The 22022-nt window shown below is 39.0% G+C and overlaps 5 long non-coding RNA genes across 10 annotated transcripts in view; 2 read left to right on the forward strand and 3 right to left on the reverse strand.

Annotated features, from left to right (window-relative positions):
- Positions 1–22022, reverse strand: part of LOC136247269 (uncharacterized) — a 286965-nt gene that overhangs the window by 192651 nt on the left and 72292 nt on the right. The window lies entirely within an intron of this gene.
- Positions 3977–6212, reverse strand: LOC136247278 (uncharacterized). The gene is made up of 3 exons (XR_010697312.1): positions 6129–6212; positions 4753–4835; positions 3977–4242 (listed from the first exon to the last, which is right to left on the reverse strand). It is a non-coding gene; the product is annotated as an uncharacterized lncRNA (long non-coding RNA).
- LOC136247270 (uncharacterized) lies at positions 10771–11554 on the forward strand. Its single transcript, XR_010697301.1, has 3 exons — positions 10771–10896; positions 11013–11074; positions 11127–11554. It is a non-coding gene; the product is annotated as an uncharacterized lncRNA (long non-coding RNA).
- On the reverse strand, positions 13499–16012 carry LOC136247251 (uncharacterized). The gene is made up of 2 exons (XR_010697240.1): positions 15881–16012; positions 13499–14429 (listed from the first exon to the last, which is right to left on the reverse strand). It is a non-coding gene; the product is annotated as an uncharacterized lncRNA (long non-coding RNA).
- LOC136244838 (uncharacterized) lies at positions 16645–18075 on the forward strand. 6 transcript variants are annotated; one of them, XR_010695593.1, is made up of 7 exons: positions 16645–16960; positions 17007–17088; positions 17135–17269; positions 17326–17705; positions 17762–17832; positions 17889–17922; positions 17971–18075. It is a non-coding gene; the product is annotated as an uncharacterized lncRNA (long non-coding RNA). The 6 variants fall into 6 exon arrangements; XR_010695581.1 differs by having other exon boundaries at positions 16646–16960; positions 17389–17705; XR_010695587.1 differs by having other exon boundaries at positions 17135–17705; positions 17751–17832.

The following is a 22022-nucleotide window of genomic DNA, read 5'->3' on the forward strand; positions in this document are numbered from 1 at the left end:
GTAGAAAGACCAGTTACACACAAATCAACCTGTAGAAAGATAAGCTAGAAACAAATCACCCTGTAGAGAGTTCAGCTACAAGCAAATCACCCTATAGGGAGTTCAGCTAAAACAAATCAACCTGCAGAGAGATCAGCTACAAACAAATCATCTTATAGATAGTTCAGCTACAAACAAATCAACCTGTAGAGCGATCAGCTAGAAACAAATCACCCTGTTGAGAGATCAGCTATAAACAAATCAACCTTTAGAGCGGTTGGCAACAAACAAATCAACTTGTAGAGAGATCAGCTACAAACAAATCACCTTATAGAGAGTTCAGCTACAAACAAATTACCCTGTAGAGAGATGGGCTACAAACAAATACACCTGTAAAGAGATCAGCTACACACAAATCAACTTGTAGAGAGATCAGCTAGAAACTAGACACAATGTAAGGAGTTCAGCTACAAGTAAATCACCCTGTTGAGAGTTCAGCTAAAACAAATCAACCTGCACAGAGATCAGCTACACACAAATCAACTTGTAGAGAGATTAGCTACAAACAAATCACCCTGTAGAGGGATCAGCTAGAAACTAGACACAATGTAACACAGCATTTTAGGTTCCTTGAGACTAAATAGACGAGACGCATCTCTAATCGCTATAGACGGCTTGAATACAAGCTAGACGAGATAATTGCTTGAGACGATCACGTATTAAGTGAGAATCCTTGCAAGCACATTATATTCACTGAAGACTGAAGCGTCTAGAACAATCAAACCCTACGAGGCTATCTACCCTCGCCCATAAATTGTCTGCTATGACCACACGCTACTCCAATAAGGCTTCTAATCCGTTATACGCACGTATACCTTTTGGAAAGGCTGATCATGTACGACTACGCCAGTCCACAATGCATAAACGTGCCCGCTGCAGCAACATCAATTTTCACGTTCATAACTACTAAAACTACGCGTTTTCAGCAATAGCTAATTTCAGACTGAACAAATATTTATCTTAGGAGCATAGCTTCTATACGTACCAGCATTGAAACCGGGTTACTGACCGCTGACCTGGATTAATTAAAATTGATGGCTACACTTTGAGTGGTCAACTAGTGCGTTACGCGTACGCATGTACGAGAGTAGAAATATAAAAACTAAGCAGATATCCGGAATGGTTCCACGTAAGTTTCCAGATGGCAAGACACGTTTCCTGCAAGTGGGTGTGGCTTTAGCATACCTAGCACACCTTTATAACGAATTCCTAAAGAGTGGACGTGGCTCACGAAAAAGCTGGCCTGATGCAAAGCTAGACCATGTCTCATACGACGATTAGTAGGCGTGGCTCAGTAGATTCTTCCATACCTATACAGACAAATGGGCGTGACTTAACTTATGGCTGCAGTCATCTGATTAGTGGACGTAGCTCACGAAAGAAGCTGGGTTGCATCTTCGCTTGACTATGACGCGTTTATACACTTCTGCATCATCCCAACCAATTAATTTGCTTCGCACGTGATCCAATCCAGGTCAGACCCGGGCAAAATGTGAACCGGTTTCAACGCTGATACGTACCCTACGCTCTATTAAGGAGTGTCGACCTATTTTCAAGAAATTAAGCTCATTGTTTAATAATTATACCCACCGATTATGACGGCATAGAACTCTACTTCAGTGTTATGCCGGCACATTTGAACCCATGCAAGCCTAAGCTTCTGCATACCATGCATAGTGACTGTGGAGTTGCTGGTATGCTTCAGTGCATCTCAGTAGCTCTCAAAATCTCCACTGACATCCCTGAGGCTGAAAGAATGCATGTGAGCAGCCTAAAATCTTTAGAAAAAAGGCGAAATAACACAAGAGGAAAGAAACATCACAGATATGGTTTATCCATCCAAACATCTCCAAACCAACTCGATCTGGAAAGAAAGAAAAATGTAGTAACATAATGTACATATTATTGCAGCAATAACAAATCAGTGCATGCTATTAATGTATAAATGCCAAAAATCTTTGCCCGTAAGTTACCATTATCATGATAGCTGTAGCTTATAGAATATTTCTTACTAAGCTTATAGCCATTCACAGGTTCAAAGACAACAATGGTCCAATCCCGTTCTAGCAACTACGCTTAGTAATTAATTTGGAAGTACAGTATTAGAAAGTCTATATGCGACCAAATTTGACAACACAAGGCTTCCACACACATCCAATTTTCTGTTTTAACCAACTGTAACTTGACTACTGACCTAAACTTTCACACAATTCTTCCATAGGATTGTAAAATAACAGGTCATAATTTGAAACTAATGGCATACTCCTACATTGAGGTATGGTGCTTCAAAGTCATAAAAGTGGATGTGTGTGGAAGCCTTGTTTTGTCAAATTCATTCACATATAATCGTACAAAAACTTTAAACTGATAAAAACATGGTAGAACATACCTTATTACAAGTGCACCACATAGAAATATCTAAAACCTACTAAGGATGATCTGTGGAGAAAGAAAGAGTGTAGTAATACTGCATGTGCATGTAGTTATATATCAGATTGATACTACTTGCATAATTATATTAAAGTCTTTGTATACCACCTGTATTTTACAACAAAATGTGGTGATACGTTACCATCATTGTGGTAGCTATAATTTAGAATATTTCTTACTGAGCATATAGCCATTCACAGGTTCAAAGACAGCAATGGTCCAAACCCGTTCTAGCAACTACGTTTAGTAAGTAAGTTGGAAGTACAGTAGTATAATGGTACAAAGACTTTAAACTGATAAAACATGGTAGAATATACCTTACTAAAAGTACGCCTCATAGAAACATCTAAAACCTACTAAGGATGATCTGTGGAGAAAGAAAGAGTGTAGTAATACTGCATGTGCATGTAGTTATATACCAGTGCATAATTATATCTAAGGTATTTGTATACCACCTGTATTTTACACCAAAATAGGGTGATATGTAAGTTACCATCATTATGGTAGCTCTAGTTTGAAATAAAGACTCACGGTAGTGAGTCGCGCGGCCAGTAAAGCAGAAACGCGTGCCGCAGACAATAAATGACGCGACCACTACGTGAGGATTTTACAGGAACGAACGTTGACAAATTCTCCGTCCTGTAACTCACCCGCCACTTACGCTATCCCTCTGAAACTCTAGAGAGTTGAACTCATCGTGTCACTAGTAACTACCACACAAGCAGTGAAGCAAATCCATGCCGATTGTTTCGTGATCGAGATTGCCGACATCAAAGGGGAAGTTTCGTTTTTATTTTTTATCGCATGCGGTTAGACGCAACCGCAGGTGTATGTCTTGCGTTCATTTGTGCATTCCAAACATTGATTGCCCTGCTATCGCTTCAGTATTCACTCAATCGCCTCAAGATTCACATCATCGATTTCACCATACATGATTACCCTACCATCGTAATTTCAGCACCAAACGAAGTTTCAGTCGTCCTCAGTCGACCTAGAGGCAAAATACAAATCCCAGATTGTTGTTTTCCGCAATATTCGCTTGGCATGTAGGGCAATGTATCTTTAAACTGTTCTAAAAGTTTCGTTCAGATTGAAACATATGTTTTCGAGAATGACTAGTTTGAAATTTGAATTTAGTCGCCCCCACGTAATTTGCTCTCTAAGAATTTTACACGGAATTTAAAGAATGACGCAGATCACAACTGCGGTCACTGGGTAATGATGAACTGGCGCTCTATGTAGTTAATCAGTGCATATAGCCACAAAGAAGTGTGTTGCCATAGATTATAGTCCACAGATATAATCTATGGTGCTGCATACCATCCTTCGTTTTGAAATTTGAATTTAGTCGCCCCCACCGTGACGTAATTTGTCCTCTAAGGGCGTGGCTTAAAGAACGACACAGAGTACAACTGCGGTTACCAGTTGTTGACACAAGCTGTGAGTAATTAGCACATGTGGCTAGCCAATTGTCACCATGCATTATTGCATTTTATAGCACCCCCACACAAAAATTATACATGTAATTACAACATACAGAGGACACATGAATGCCAAAAACTTTTCACAACAATAATGTAAGAATAGTACAATAATGACTGTAATATAACAGCTATGAAATGTTTTCCAGTAGCCTGCCATGGTAGCAAGTCTCACATGACAGCATGTATATTCATCCAATCCAAGCACAATGGGAGTAACACGTAAGTATGATGACAAGTTGGTATGACTCCATTTGTAGAATCCAGATGAGTGGGTGTGGCTCCAGTATGTCTAAACAGTTAACAAACATTCCTGTTATAAATATGTGCTAGAGTTGCAATATAATAGCATAGTATTTAAATGCAACAATACATAGTCTCCATTGCATCACTATCAAACAACACTAAGTGGAGGATATTGTTGCATCTCTAGTATGTACACTCTGTCAGTACAACCTGTCTTAATGGCCACCAGTATAGAAAGACAATCTCTCTTGAAAAGCCAATTCCAATTGAGAATTTATACACTATTACCTGCTTATTGAGTGAAGGTGGCAATAAACAAGTTCCACTGTAATTTATACACGTGATCTGATCCTGTATATTCTGTCAGTGGATGAGATCCACTTGGCCAGGACAAAATGTGACTCAAATGTCCTGGATGATCCATACTCAACCCACTTATGACCCAGTGGCACAATGGAACTGAGTATAGAGAATACAACTATATTTATTTCTAAGATGTGTGGATGTGTTGACACATTACAACACATTACATGTACATACAAGACATGCTACGTACTGTTTTAGCATTTCAAGCCACCACATTATGTACGCACCAGTCACCAATGCTTCATAGTGCCCATCAGTAAACCTGAAGAAAAGCTACGAAAAATAATAAATTCACATAAGTACAATGAAACCTCATTAATTTGGCCAGCTGTGGAACCACAAAATTTGGCCTGAATAACAAGGTGGCCTTATTAATGAGGTAATAAAGTACTGCTTAGCTATATTTGGGATCTACTAGAGGTGGCCAATATAATGAGGTGGTCTTACTAAAGAGGTGGCCACTAAGTGAGCTTTCACTGTACATACAGTTCACAATCACAATGGCGAACAATATTAAAGGTTAACAATATACACTGAAACCTGCAGGTCACTTCTTGTGGAAGATTGCTCTCTACACTAAATGACACATTCAGAGATTGTATTTAGATGGATGATACAGTAACACATTGTGACTTCAATACTCTTGATGTGTCAATGCTAGGCAGCAACCATATACACGGCACTGCCGATGCACAACGTCTCACTTACTCGCACACACAATTTTGTTCAAGATTTTACAAATTGATAATTAAGAGGTGTGGAAACTAGCTGTTCACTCGAAAGACTGTGTGGCAGCTGTTTTCCTTCTTTACAAGTGGCCACCAAGGCAGGTCCACACAAAGCTAGGCATTAGATATTTGGTAATTCATGTGTTGAAGGTATTCCAGGGCTCCCAGTAGTCTCAAATCTCACCACAGTTTACCTCAGGCAGTGTTGTGGTCACCACTAAACCACCGGAATGCTGTGTTATGTTCATCTTATGCTTGGCTACTATATTGTAGAACTGAAATGGATACTCTGAAAAATATATCCTATGGATAATGACTTCATCACTTTCTTCATCAGGAGCTTATAAGGACCAATAGTGAAACTTTTACACTTCGGGCTGACAGCTAACTGCCTAAGTCTGAAGCAGTGCCTTTGGTGCTCTAACAGATTGGCTGCCCCCTTGCTGCCAGCACTCACTGTCTCATACACTGTCACACACTAAATCCATCTCTATAGCCAGTTAGAACAGCATGCTTCTTACCTTTTTTAAGGCCGCAAAATGCAGCTACCTCTTTAAAAAGCTAGGTCAGAAAATTTTTGTCCCTACGGCCTGAATAATGACCAGTTTTCACTGTACTATTAGTGATTAGTGATCATGGAGAATTATTTATTAAGATACTAAGATATACAAACGCTACAACCTCTAAATATAGCAGTAAATTTTTTACCCTGGTCCAATGTCTCGTATTAATAATCGTGAGAGACTCTACTGTGACAAATACATGTTTATCATGATATGTGCTAATCGCCTTTTACAATTAAGTTTTACAACACAAATACATGTATAGTTAAACTCACCAATTGTGACTAAATCCCTTCAACACGAAAAGACAAGTAATGAGACAACCTTGGAGACAACAGCCTCACAAGCCTATTCTGGTGCCCTTATTTAGTAGCTAGTAATATAAAATTTAAAGGCGTTTATTTACAACAGGACATAATTACGCGCCTTTCTATTGTCTCTGTACATACTTGCCTTTTCTTTACTATTGTCATTTCATTTCACAAGATCTCTTGGAAGGGGCATAACTTCTTCGCTTGAATTAGTCAATGCTTGAAGTAGATCGAGATACTCTAATAGAACAGTCACATTTCTACAAGTGCCATATTTTTATATTGTAAAGTCTGTAAGTAACTAGTAATTTAAACTATACAATCCGATGCTAAGCAGAAGTTGTAACTATGTTAAATATTGATTGCTGTGTTACAGCTGTTTTGTGACTGTTCTAATAGAGTATATTGATCGTTTTAATGCAGTACAACATGAAAGGCAGTGTTATTAAGGGTTTACTAGTTAAAATGGGTGGTAGTTGACTGCAGTTGTATGCCACTAACAGGGCAGTCCTGAAAAATTAGACAGCCCAGGGAAAAGAGTTAAAGAGGGGCCCAGTGGCAAGGAAGGGTCTAGATCCTGACTGCTCTATTAGAGTATATCAATCTTTCTTTAAACAGGTATTCAAGGGGCCCCTTTCGGGCTGGGGCAGGGGGAAAAATACCCCAGTTACCCCCCCCCCCATGTGGGCGGCCCTGGCCACTAAAATTACAGTTATATTTTAATATTCTGTCACTGTAATCTGGGGTTTCTGTCAAAACCATGGAAACTCACCTATTGTTATCAACAGTGCATTGCTTATTCTAACAAAAAGTATTGAAATCCCATCCAAAAACAGCTTATAGCTGTAAAAAAAGTGCGCGTCCAAGTAAAGCAGAGTTAACTGCGGCAAAAAGTAATGATATCATAATGCGGCCATGTGCGAGGTGTGCAAGTTGTAAAATTAATATTAGCTAATCAGATAATACAATGTTATTGTTAAAGTGTTAATGAGAACTATGTGATGCTGCTATTTTTAAGTGCGTGAGCATCTTCATAAATGTCACACAAATTTAATTCTCAATAAAGCAATGTGTATAGAGTCTCTGATAGCAATAAATAGTTTGAGTTTGGCCGTCTTTCTTGTATACGGCAATGCTACGAACAAAGGAAAGGTGGCCAAACTCAAACTATTTATTGCTATCAGAGAATCTATACACATTGCTTTATAGAGAATTAAATTTGTGTGGCATTTATGAAGATGCTCACACACTTAAAAATAGCAGCATCACATAGTTCTCATTAACACTTTAACAATAACATTGTATTATCTGATTAGCTAATATTAATTTTACAACTTGCACACCTCGCACATGGCCGCATTATGATATCATTACTTTTTGTCGCAGTTAACTCTGCTTTACTTGGACGCGCACTTTTTTTACAGCTATAAGCTGTTTTTGGATGGGATATATCTTACTAAGCATATAGCCATTCACAGGTTCAAAGACAGCAATGGTCCAAACCCGTTCTAGCAACTACCCTTAGTAAGTAATTTCAGAGTATGCTATAATCAATTGAAGAAAATAAAAGTGGTATAAATACTTTAAACCAATATAAACATGGTTAGAATGTTCGTACCTCAAAGTACATCGATCACTTTGCCTCAATCTTCAATCAACTAGGGATGATCTGTGGAGAAGTAAATGTATTATAAGACACACGTAGTCTCACAAACATTAAGATGCTTAAGTAAACTTTACAGTTTACAGAAGATTTAGCTGACCATAAGACTGATGACTAATGTTGATATGTAATTCACTTGCTTGTCAGCATAATAAAGTATTGTTAGTTGTTAATAAACAAGATCATTAAGCACAAATACATGAAGGTTTTCATGTGCTATGGCAATTCTATATAATATATGGCAATAAAAATTTTAGTTTTATTAACAGAAGAGAGGTGAATATAGTTTAGGCTAAAAATGATAAAGGAATTACATTCAGTATTAATTCTTCATAGAAGTTGCAGATCTGTGTGTGGATCTCATTAGTAACAGAAAATCCCTTCTATATAAAAGTACTGGTGACATTCCTATGTACGCAGTATATTTACTATAGCTATTCAGCTGTGTTTAGGCCTAATACCAGCCAGGCCAACATTACTGGATTAAAGTTCATTCAAGCACCTGACATCGATCATCCCTTACCACTCCAATAACTAGGTCCTTAGATAATTGAAACAACACTAGCCTAAAGCTATGCACACCTTGCAACAATAGCAATAGCTAGCAACTCTATACATAAAGTGTCTCATTCTGTCCTCAGGCTACATGTGAAAATAAAATTAATGTTGTAACAGAGATATACTTACCACAATGATCTTTAAATTCTGAATTAGAATTGCTCATCAACTATCCATCTATCCTTTCTAGTTCTGGCTGCCATAGTTTACAAACACCTCACAACTATATATTATTCTGTTTAACCATACCGTTGTTGCTGGATGTTGTTGAATGTAACCCAGAATACATCCTCTGTCACTTTACTTGAACTAACATTCCCTCTAGACTCAGTAAACTTCCAATCTCATTCTGTTAGATCTAGATAACAAGACAAGACTGAGTATCATCAATATTACTTACAGAATTTTACTACAATCTGTCAATTTCCAACAATTCATGAAATAATTGTAAATAGCATGCTGATTCAAAACATCAAAATTTTACTTTGTACTAGTGATGCACTGATTAATTGGTAAATAATCGGAAATTGGTTTATTGGCCCCATTTCAGCAATATCGGTATCAGTAATTATTAGTAGATTATTTAGCTGATTAATTTTACTGACCCTGATGGTATTGTTTTCATAAAAATAACACAAAAATGAAGTTTAAAAATGGCAATTTTACAAAATAATATTATGTGTGAAATTTTGGTAAACATAAACATTCGATCAGTTATCGGTATTGGCCATTATATGAGTTTCAATATCGGCTAATCAGATAATCAGCAAAATCTCTTATCGGTACATCACTACTTTGTACAACTGTTTATAGCTAGCATTCAGACAGACACACAGCTTGTCCATGTATGACATGCTCGCAAAATATTTTCATGGTTCGGAACTGTAGTGAATGGTCAACAACTTAACTGTGTTCACTTTTTTTTATTCGTCTGTACACGTACACGTACACACACACACACACACCTTTCTGTAGTCTCTTATACTATGATGATCTGACTGTGGTTGCAAGAGACCTAGGTCTCATAACACAGCAAAAATAGTGCTCCAATACAGCCTATATGAACTCTGTCTTTAAAACAACTAATTCAAAAAGTCCCCGCATTGAGAGAAAATGGACCTGTGACAAACCTATATCCAATGCTCAGTATCGGGTCTTGTGCATGATCTCATTTCAGTTGTCTGTGCATAGGTAAAGACCAAAATATAGACGGCATAAATACAGGCAGTATGAATTACGCATTATAATATATTACTAGTAGTAGTATTTGTCTTACAGGTAAAGAAGGCTCAAGGAGCCTGTAAAGCCTGATCTGTACAAAAAGAATTACGCTGCATGGACTTATCTCATTTATTCTTTCTCTCCTCAACATTTGAAACTAGCCTCAAACTAGCACACCTAGCCTACACGAGACGCCGGAAAGGATGGTGGTGAAATCAGCAAACCTGTGTTAGTATGTATAGGTGATCACCAAGCATAGCAGTAAAGTCAAGTTACCTTCCTCGATTCATTCCCGCCACGTAGCTTGTTCTCCCGGTGGACTAGTGAAGATGCGGTCACCGAATACGCCAGGATTGTATAGTAAACTCACGTGATCACGAGATAGCAGCGGAAGATTTTGAAAGCCGAGTGAACATGAGGCTCGACGTAAGCTCTACATGTGTCAATTGTCTAAGGTATCGAAACCATGACACAGTGGAATAGTTGCTGTGTAGTCGCGTAGTAGTTACGCCGGATATACAAAACGAGATACTTCACGCCGGGCAGTCGCTGGTCAGTGTGATGACAGAACACCGTAACTGTCGTGCATTGGCATGAGCCAGCGTGGATCAGTTGTTGTACGTTACATATTACTTAAGTAAAAATAGACATTTAAGTTGAAATATTTCCTAGCAAAGAAGGGTTTACATTGGCATCCAATCATGACGCGGAAGAAATAAACAGTTGACCGAAATGTTGAATGTCTTCCTACAGGTAAATGTGTTCTATGATGTTGGTTCCACAAAGGGACGATTTTAGACTGCTATACTTAAAGTTGTGCCTACACATGCAGCGTTGATCATCAAGGAATTTTGTGTGTAGCTACTGAAAAATCTCGGATTAGGTATGTACAAAAAAAAATTGGAGTGTTATGTGTTGTTTTTCATATAAAGCAGGTGTAAATCAATTTCATTTCCACCTGTAGTGTGCTTATGACATTATGGTATTGGTCATCCACTTGTCCTCTGTTAACATCAAATGTCGAGCTGGCCTACTCTAAGGTTACCATGAATGTGGCACTCTCAAGTGATTTGTTCAGTAGTTGGTAATTCTAGCCAGTACTGGGGTGGTGGTAAGGGCAGTCCATCAGTCTGAAGAAAAGAAATCATTTCTGGCACAGGTAAAATTTGATCCTGGTCATGTCTCAGTTGTAATAAAGTTCAGTTTCACATGGTCATTCTTCTGTCACATATTATTGTGCTTCGTTTCTTCTATGTTCTCTGTCAGCAACTGCACACTGGTCCATTTCCTGTAAGTATAGTACAATGCAACAATAATGGACAAAACTGTATGCATAAAGTTAATGCACTTGAACTATTTTGTACTATTCGACATATGCTACATAATTATTATTTTAATGCATACAGGTGAAGTTGTACTATGCTATCAGCAACAAAAAAATTGTTTGTGTGGTGCTCGATTCAGTCAGGTAACAAAAGATCAATGTGTTGCTTATATTAACTGCTCTTAAACCATTGCAGGCAATGAGCAAGGGATACTTACAGTTTATAGCTGAACAAGCCGACACATGTAGCTAGCTACTTTCACTGTCACGGGACAGCAGCATGCAGCCACCTTCGCGAGTCCGCGATGATAGAAAGATTGAACCTACTTAACGATTTTAATTGTGCAAAATTAATGGTTGTACCATCAGTTGACCTCTATTCTATAATTAACAATAATCGTTGTACCCTTATATGGCGAACAATGAATAATCTATTAGCACTATACGACTGTAGACGTCGCGTGATACGAGGCACGATACGAGCCTCGTCTAAAGGAGTGGTACCATTACGACAGATACGCTTTTAGACGAAGGGTATAGACGTTCGCGTATTCATATCGTCTAGTAAAAAAAGACGACGTTAGATACGTATGTACGCGCCGCGTATCAGGGTAGCTGAAATGCTGTGTAAGGAGTTCAGCTACAAGTAAATCACCCTGTAGAGAGTTCAGCTAAAACAAATCAACCTGCAGAGAGATCAGCTACAGACAAATAACCTTATAGATAGTTTAGCTACAAACAAATTACCCTGTAGAATGATCGGCTACAAATAAATCAACCTGCAGAGAGATCAGCTACACACAAATCAACTTGTAGAGATATCAGCTGCAAACAAATCACCCTGTAGAGATCAGCTAGAAACTATACACAATGTAAGGAGTTCAGCTACAAGCAAATCACCCTTTAGTGAGTTCAGCTACAAATAAATCACCTTGCAGTGAGATCACCTACAAAAAAGCACCTTGTACAGAGTTCAGTTACAAACAAATTACCCCGTAGAGAGATCAGCTAGAAGATTTCACCTGTAGAGAGTTCAGCAACAAAGAAACCACCATGTAGAGAGTTCAGCTGCAAACAAATTAGCCTGTAGAATATTCAGTTACAAACAAATCGCCCAGTAGAAAGATCCACAGGAGATACTAGCACTGTATACGGAATGGACGCTGTCCGCGAATCATTTCACTTGGCGGACTGTATACGGGTGTAAAACCGTGCGCCTAATGGCTTCCTCCACTACGCGGATACAACGCCTATACCCGCAAAGCAACTTATTCTACAACGCGGACAAGACGGAAGTAACGGGTAGATTATTATTCAGTAAGAATTATAAATGATTGGAATGGACTCCCATATGACTCAGTTAATGTTCATTTAACCAATTTGTTTAAGACACACCTAGATAGATTTTATTATGATTACCAGTATGATATTGTATAGTTATTTTTGTAGTAGTTTGATTGTTTAGATCAGGTTTTTACAGGCTTTGCCTCCTTACCTGTACCCCCAATAATAATAATAATAATTATAGTAGCTACAGGCTCCCACAATGATGTATCCATAGGGCTAAAACCACAGGTTCAGAAATATAGCCCATGCGCGTTATATAGCTTGAGGCCTGCACTCACTACTGTCCACTTTACCAGTGAGGTACTGGAAGGTGAACATTAGAGGCAAAACCTGTACGAGGTGCTTATCACGAGCCTGGACACATAGAGGCCAATGAACGACTGATAAGAAAAATCGGGAGTATCGATGCTTTGGAGTTATTTAGGTATTAATGGTGAAACGCCTGGGCACTTGAAAGCAGGCGACCACTGTGTCTCGGTGCTGGAAACACTTTGCACATGATGCATCAGCTAGCATGAGACCCCTCCTCGCCACAGATTATACCCCAGCACTCGTGTTTAGTGGCAAGATTAGCTGCAAGAGTACCAGACCTGCAGTTCAGTGGCATATTATGGCACAATATACCTACATCAACTTTTTAAGCTAGCCCCACCCCCGGAATCCCGATACACCTACTGGGGATTTGACCATCTACATCCTGGGGCTTTTGATGGTGGCAGTCAAAAATCATTTTGATAAATTAATTCCCCTCGGAAACCCCCTTTTGAGGTGGGAATATAGTGGGGTTTTAGCTTCAGTACTGGGAAATTTGACACTAGACCTTGTCAAATCTGCTGTATTCCCCACCCTACCTGGAGTGAGACATGAATAGTGCATTGAAGTATGGTAGAACTCATCATAAAAGCTGTCATATTAACAAATACTTGAATTGGAGCTTTGACATCATGGGAAGTGTGGCTTCATGGACCAAGTAACTAAACTAACTCCGTAACAGTATACTACATCCCCCTTCTTCAATAGGACACTCAGAACATTGTTTCTCATGCATTAATCAATTATAAATTATTATACTTCTTTCATTCGTGTTTCCCATTTATGGTATGTACTGTCCAACTTGACAGCAGCTCATAGTTATAGGCTAGCTTCAATCACATGGCAAAGTTGTTAGCCCAGTTGCATACCTTTACCACGTCCAGTATGTGCATAGACAGGTGACATATATTACGATGATAATTTCACTGTGACAGTTCATTTAGCCTGCAAACAGAAACAAACAACTCAATACATTTTTAAATGTAGTAGTTTCAATAGCCGTATGTGTCCAACTCAGCAAAATCCTCGTATGTGTCCAACTCAGCAAAATCCTCGGCATATCACAAAGCACCACTGTTGGGCCTGTATAAGTGTTGTATATGTACAATTCATTAATTATCAAACCTGACAAACACATAATGGACAAATCACATCCTGGAAGGAATGATGTGGCAGACACGGCTTTACAATATAATCATTGTTATACAATTGTTTTACTTTCAGCAGGTAGTACATATGAATAATAGTTAGCATATTATATAGTTACTGTGGGCTTGTCCCACCACCCCTGCATACCATCCCACAATTCAGCTCCATTTCACAGTTTTAACTATGCCACTAATACAAGCTTGGAGTTCCACATGCCAGGCAATTGGGAAGTTTAAATCTTGCTACACAGTCACAACATTAAAGAATATTTATAAGCATTTGATCTGATTAATGCACAGTAAAGAGGAAATTGTTCATTATCAATATCAGTGGATATATAATTAACATCTTGCAGAGGAGGCTGGTCATGCTACATCAAACATCTTATGGTCTCCAAAATTGTTCAAACCATTCAACTGTGATGCTAAAAATTATTGAATTTAATTATTTTAAAAGGACTCTGGGAACCATAGATTATGGTTCCCAGAACCCTACTCAACACTTGTTTGGCTTTCATAACTAATAAACAAATGCTACGAACATTATGCATACCCACTTAAAAGTGTCAAAGGACTCCATATGGACGATGATATTTTCAGTGCCCCGTTTGGTTCTGCAGGCAATGTCGTAGGGCTATGACACACGGCGAACCATGAGCTCTTCTGGTTTAGGGTAGTAAAGATCAATCACCCTATCTTATACACACTTATGCTAATCCAGTTTGGTAAATCAGCTAAGTACTTACACACACACACACACACCCACACACCAGGAATATGGCAGGAAACACCAACAAATTGGTTATGAGAAATCTTGATAGCTGAGATTTCTGAAAACTTTCATGTTTTCAAAGCTGCAAACAGTGAGCTGCGTACCCACTGATTTTTCATGTCTAAAGATGGGACATCTTGACAGGACATGCCAACAAAAGATGGGACATCTTGATGGCTAAAAATCATGAGTACAGAGCTAAAGCTTTTACCGTTTTGCAACTGCGAACATCGTAATAACATTGATATTGATAAACAGTTACGTACCCACTGATTTTTCCTGCCTAAAGATGGGACATCTTGACAGGACTTGCCAACAAAAGATGGGACATCTTGATGGCTGAAAATCATGAGTACAGAGCTAAAGCTTGTACCGCTTTGAAACTGTGAACATCGTAATGCATTGACATTGATAAACAGCTACGTGCTCATTGATTTTCCTGCCTAAAGATGAGACATCTTGATGGCTGAAAATCATGAGTACAGAGCTAAAGCTTGTACGGCTTTGAAACTGCGAACACCGTAATAACACTGATATTGATAAACAGCTACGTACCCACTGATTTTTCCTGACTAAAGATGGGACATCTTGACAGGACTTGCCAACAAAAGATGGAACATCTTGATGGCTGAAAATCATGAGTACACAGCCAAAGCTTGTACGGCTTTGAAACTGAAAATACCATAATAACACTGATATTGATAAACAGCTACGTGCTCACTGATTTTTCCTGCCTAAAGATGGGACATCTTGACAGGACTTGCCAACAAAAGATGGGACATCTTGATGGCTGAAAATCATGAGTACAGAGCTAAAGCTTGTACCGCTTTGAAACTGTGAACATTGTAATGCATTGACATTGATAAACAGCTACGTACCCACTGATTTTTCCTGACTAAAGATGGGACATCTTTACAGGACTTTCCAACAAAAGATGGGAAATCTTGATGGCTGAAAATCATGAGTACAGAGCTATAGCTTGTACCGTTTTGCAACTGCGAACATCGTAATAACATTGATATTGATAAACAGCTACGTACCCACTGATTTTTCCTGTCTAAAGATGGGACATCTTGGCAGGACTTGCCAACAAAAGATGGGATATCTTGATGGCTGAAAATCATGAGTACAGAGCTAAAGCTTGCAGTTTATAAAACTGTGAGCATTGTAATAACATAAAATGAGATATCTTGAAAGCTAAAAACCATGAGTACAAAGTTAATTTATATTTTGACAGCGATCATCAAACATAGAACGTCTTTGAAGTGGCCTATTTTCTGCATTGCTATACAGATACATATATGGAATTACGATGTGGGTTAGGTTTACACCTCTTGAATTCACCAAAGACTTAAATACAGGTCGGCTCACCATTTTTTTGTTCTAGTGAGGGTACGGAGAGTATACTATCTAACAGGATATCTCGTCGGATGTGTCAGTCACTCTGAGGATAGCTACATGTTAGCCGCTAGCTCAGTACGTCGGTAACGAAGAGACAGTTGTTTCTTCGCTGTGCCTAGAGTCACAGCACCGTGACTGGTGCTAAAGTCACGGCGCAGTCAACCAGACTTCACACAGTAGTTGTATGAAGGTAAGTTTCTGTTGAGTTTGAGGCGAGCTAGACTTGGCAGAGTCTAGTATTCCCCGAGCATTCGACTTTAGGGCACGCGCCTAGTAGTATTCCCCGAACATTCAACTTTAGAAGATGCACCTGGTAGTATGCCCCGAGCATTCGACTTTAGGGGATGCGCCTTGTACTTTAGAGTTAGGGTTAGGGTAAGGGTTCAGGTTTAGTTTCTTCTTTATTGGTGTTATTTATATAGGCTTCTTCATGAATGACATATATAAGGTACAAACTAAGGGAGTATAGTAGCTGGAACCGCAGTGATACACTAGTAGAGCGCTGGGCTAGAGTATGGGACGTCCTGGGTTCGATCCTCGCTTTAGCCAAACTTTTTTTTTAGTTTTCTTAGGTTTTTTTGTCTAAGTTTTTTTATTCACGTGATTGCCGTGACTCTAGGCACAGCCTTGTTTCTTCCGTTTATCGTCCAATACTTGAACACAATACAGTAGCAGAATGATAGGTATCACACGAGGTATAAAGATTGTTCTGGAATTATTTTAACAGATGCGCACCTTTTAACTGGTGGTGGCATGCGCACAACAAACCATCTTTGATCATCAAAATCACGTGCGGTTTCTTTTTGACGGAAGTGATTGGATACTGACGCTAAGCAGTCTAACGCAGCCGGATTGTTGAAGAAAACTAGGGTTAAACATGGCGCAACATTGGCGCTACTCAATACCAATGATTGCGACGATACTTTCATGGAAATTGGAGGGTTTTCAGGTGCTTGGCAGCTGAGACGTAATGGCGCTTGACTGAGCAGATCTAGATGTGAAGGATACCATCGTGTCAAACACCTCAGATTGTTTTCACCAATCGATACGGTGAAATACGTATTGTTTTTAATAACTGTTTTATGTATTATAACAGACATTCCAGGTTGAGAGAACTACCGTCCTAGTCTGCTTTCTTCTGTTAGAACACTAAGCTGTGTGTTGGTATGTACTCTTTGGTAAGTATAGTTGTGTTTTGGTTGGTAAGCCATGGCTGCTTTGTAGTGTAGTCGCAGTTTATTGGACCATGCCCTTAGTGGATGATTTCAACCCAATATCTGCTATGTTGCTGGGATGCAATCGTACCATGGGCTGTTTGGCTGTTGTAAGGATTTTAGTTACCTACTATTCAAATTCATGGTAAGACTTGTTTTAGTGTAGCTTGATATAATTTAATGTGTTTCTCTGTGTACCAGTTGTCTAGCCAGCTTTCCAACAGTAGTTCAGTGCTATCAAATTATTTTGCCTTTATCTTTTAGGATTTCCTACAAGATATTTTACAGCATTAGCATCTCAATGGAATTCCCTTGCCACTACTTGCAATAAGCTGTCAAGTACTCAATAACTGAAACACCAGAGACCGTTAACAGACTCCTATGGCATTAAGCCAGTCTTTGCAAGCCAGATTGTTGCAAGCTGATCGTAGCAGTATGATGACCCCTCTGGCACGTGATGGCAGACATCAACCACAAAACAAACTCTTTACCTTACCCAGAAACTTCTAATGGATATTCCACTTTCTGCTAATGTCAAAGTCAACTTGTAAACTGTGGTAGCTGATGGACACATGACTATGGTACATGCTGATAGTGTGTAACTATTTTCTTTCCATTATGTATAGGCTTTTTCCAGGTGTTGTCGTGTTTGCAACAAAAACTATTCACACAAGTAGTGTCCACATCTGGTACTTTGGCATGTGCTAGGTTAGTGTATAGTAATATGCAGTTTGTGATACACTGTAATGTATGTTTTTCTTCAGGTTGAACTTGCTTTGCTTCGAACAGTTATTCAAGGTACATGTGTAGTGTGTAGCTGCATCATCTTACTTTTGTTATTGACAGAACTGGAACGTTGGAATGCATGGAGCTAAGAATGTTGTGTAAAAGAATGAACAAGACATTTTTATTTTTATTGTGGAATTTTATGCATTTTAAATTATGCTCTCACGTGACTAAAACTGAATTCATTATCGGACACAGCGGCCCGCGCGTAGGATCCTGCGTGACCCTTTAGGCTCATTGGCGGACACCGGATATGTGCTTACGGAGAACTAGGCGGTTTATTGATGGCACCGTACGGATTTCTTCGCAGGTGAGACGCGTACATCCGCGTACAAGTGGTCCCAAACGGGGTACTAACAGTAGTCCGCGTACGCCTACGCGGATAATCGCATCTCAACCGCCTGCTCCCACTACGCGGTGTCTAATTCCCTTGGTACGTTGTCCGCAATCAAGGTGTGTTATTCCTGTGATCAGCTAGAAGAAGTTACCTTGTAGAGAGTTCAGCTACAAAGAAACCATTACGTAACGAGTTCAGCTGCAAACAAATCACCTGAACAGAATTCAGCTACAAACAAATCACCCGGTAGAGAGATCAGCTAGAAGAAGTTATCTTGTAGACAGCTCAGCTACAAACAATTCACCCTGTACTGAAATCAGTTAGAAGCTGTTTCCTTGTATAGAGTTCAGCTACAAACAAATCACCCTGTAGAAAGATCAGCTAGATTAATTCACCTTGTAGAGATTTCAGCTACAAAGAAACCACCATGTAGAGAATTTAGCTGCAAACAAGTCACCCTGTAGAAAATTCAGCTACAAACAAATCACCCTGTAGAGAGTTCAGCTAAAACAAATCAACCTGCAGAGAGATCAGCTACACACAAATCAACTTGTAGAGAGATTAGCTACAAACAAATCACCCTGTAGAGGGATTAGCTAGAAACTAGACACAATGTAAGGAGTTCAGCTACAAGTAAATCACCCTGTAGAGAGTTTAGCTAAAACAAATCAACCTGCAGAGAGATCAGCTACAGACAAATCACCTTATAGATAGTTCAGCTACAAACAAATTACCCTGTAGAATGATCGGCTACAAATAAATCAACCTGCAGAGAGATCAGCTACACACAAATCAACTTGTAGAGATATCAGCTGCAAACAAATCACCCTGTAGAGTGATCAGCTAGAAACTATACACAATGTAAGGAGTTCAGCTACAAGCAAATCACCCTTTAGTGAGTTCAGCTACAAACAAATCACCTTGCAGTGAGATCACCTACAAAAAAGCACCTTGTACAGAGTTCAGTTACAAACAAATTACCCCGTAGAGAGATCAGCTAGAAGATTTCACCTGTAGAGAGTTCAGCAACAAAGAAACTACTATGTAGAGAGTTCAGCTGCAAACAAATTACCCTGTAGAATATTCAGTTACAAACAAATCGCCCAGTAGAAAGATCAGCTAGAAGAAATTACCTCATAGAGAGTTCAGCTACAAAGAAACCATTATGTAAAGAGTTCAGCTGCAAACAAATCACCTGAACAGAATTCAGCTACAAACAAATCACCCTTTAGAGAGATCAGCTAGAAGAAGTTATCTTGTAGACAGCTCAGCTACAAACAATTCACCCTGTACTGAGATTATTTAGAAGCTGTTTCCTTGTAGAGAGTTCAGCTACAAACAAATCACCCTGTAGAAAGATCAGCTAGATTAATTCACCTTGTAGAGATTTCAGCTACAAAGAAACCACCATGTAGAGAATTCAGCTGCAAACAAGTCACCCTGTAGAAAATTCAGCTACAAACAAATCACCCTGTAGAAAGATCAGCTAGAAGAATTTACCTTGTAGAGAGTTCAGCTACAAAGAAACCATTCTGTAAAGAGCTCAGCTGCAAACAAATCACCTATACAGAATTCGGCTACAAACAAATCACCCTGTAGAGAGATCAGCTAGAGGAAGTTACCTTGTAGATATTTCAGCTACAAATAAATCACCCTGTAGAGAGATCAGCTGGAAGAAGGGTTATAGTTCAGCTGCAAGCAATTCACCCTGTAGAGAGATCAACTAGTAGAAGTCACCATGTAGAGTGTTAAGTTACAAAGAAACCACCACGCAGAGGGTTCTGTAATAAATATATATATTATATATATAACTTGTATGTTTACTGATGAATTCAGAAATATTTAAAGTATTTAACATCTGCTTCATCTTTTCTTCTTCCTGTGTTAAAGAAAAAACAATAGCTTCAAAAAGCCCCAAAGCCGGCCATAGGCCGGCTTTGGGGTATACAAATACGAAAAGAAGTGAAATCTAATCCAAAACAGCCAAGCTGTAAAAAAAGTGTGCGGCCCTCAAAAAGGCTATGGTGAAATAAATGTGAAATCCAAGGTGGCGGCCAAGAAATGGCTGTGATGGTAGGTTAATGGTAAAAAATTTAATAACGACAATTCAGGTTAATTTGGTGCCGCTTGGTCTTGGCACAAAATTCACCTGAATTGTCGTTATTAAAATTTTTACCATTAACCTACCATAACAGCCATTTCTTGGCCGCCACCTTGGATTTCACATCTTTTTTCACCATAGCCTTTTTGAGGGCCGCACACTTTTTTTACAGCTTGGCTGTTTTGGATTAGATAATTATTACATTAACCATGATGTCAACTTCACAGTACAGTTCTATACATGCATGCAAGGTGTTTATTTACCAGTTTCTGTATTTTAGCACTGGTGCATTTCTTGCAGAAGCATAAAATCTACTGGTGGGGATAGCTAAATAAAAAACATACGACGTTCGAAAATACTGCCAAATGTCAAAGTACTCGAAAGGCCCATAGTCCCTCTATGCTAAAGATATTGAAACCATTATGTGGTCATTGGTAGCTAATGAACACAGGTATATTCTACATCAATTTGAAAAAAAAATGAAAAAAAAATTGGTATGTGATGGAACACCCCATAAGGGTGTAACTGAACACCTGAGGGGAGTCCAGTTGTAATGGCAGGTATGACACCCCAAAAGGTGCTTATGTAAGAACCCATTTTTACAGTGTACTCTAGAACTGTACTGTGAAGTTGACATCAAGGATATTTTCGTTGTTGCACTGCATTTTTAGCTCCTACACGAAGGAGATGCAAAAAAGTGAAAAATGAAGTAAGGAAATGCAACCTCTTGACCATCCCTATTATGTTTTTCTAGGTGACCTACCACAAATATTGTTTTCTTGTAGTAAAACACAATGTGAAATATCCTCATGCCCGTGTCATCCTTGGTGGTAATTTAAATTGCCCTGATGTTGATTGGAAACATGGTACTCTAACTGAATTATATATATATTTCATGTTATTTCTGTCAAAAACTTATTACACTAGCACACGATACCCAGATGTCACAGCTAGTCACCTTTCCTACAAGAGCCCATAATACATTAGACTTATTGTTTACTAATCATCCTGACTCTGTACTACCCTGTCATCCAGTACCAGGGTTAAGCGATCATGATGGGTGGGGTCTATTCTACGGAATGGAATGGAACAGAATGATGGACTAAACTATGGAACAGAATGCTTTCTCAACTTGAAGCTTGCAGCTTACCATTGCTGTACAAGTTATCGGTGGCACTTCCAGCAGGTAATCAAACACACCCCAAGAAAGATAAAATGAATTTAAGGATCGATTTTGGGTTCTTGTTGGTTGTCATTAGTAACAAAGTACTAATTGTGGGAATAGCTGTCTCAATGTGTTCATCTTCGGGTGCATCAATTAGGGAACTTAATGCATGACTTGTATGTGAGTTGTTTTTGCTTCTTTTGACTTAAGAATGTACAGTCTGGGGCCCAGCCTTTCTACTTGGCATAAATCAGTATGGTGTAACTACACTACAAAGGAAACAAGTATGGTGATAAGCTGAATTAACTCAGTCTAAGCTGAATCTAAAGGAATTTTGTGCAGTGTGTGAGGAGCAAACATTCAGATACTTCAAGGAGCTTGACGCTATATAGTGTGAACATCAATGATTCATTAACAGAGTAGTGAACTAATGCCAGTATCTCAGCCTGCACTGTTAAAACTCAGGTGGTCATAGCACACTTAACCAGCAGCAAACCCTTGGGGTGTAG

The sequence above is a fragment of the Dysidea avara genome, chromosome 2 (assembly GCF_963678975.1).
Source record: "Dysidea avara chromosome 2, odDysAvar1.4, whole genome shotgun sequence".
NCBI lineage: Eukaryota > Metazoa > Porifera > Demospongiae > Dictyoceratida > Dysideidae > Dysidea > Dysidea avara.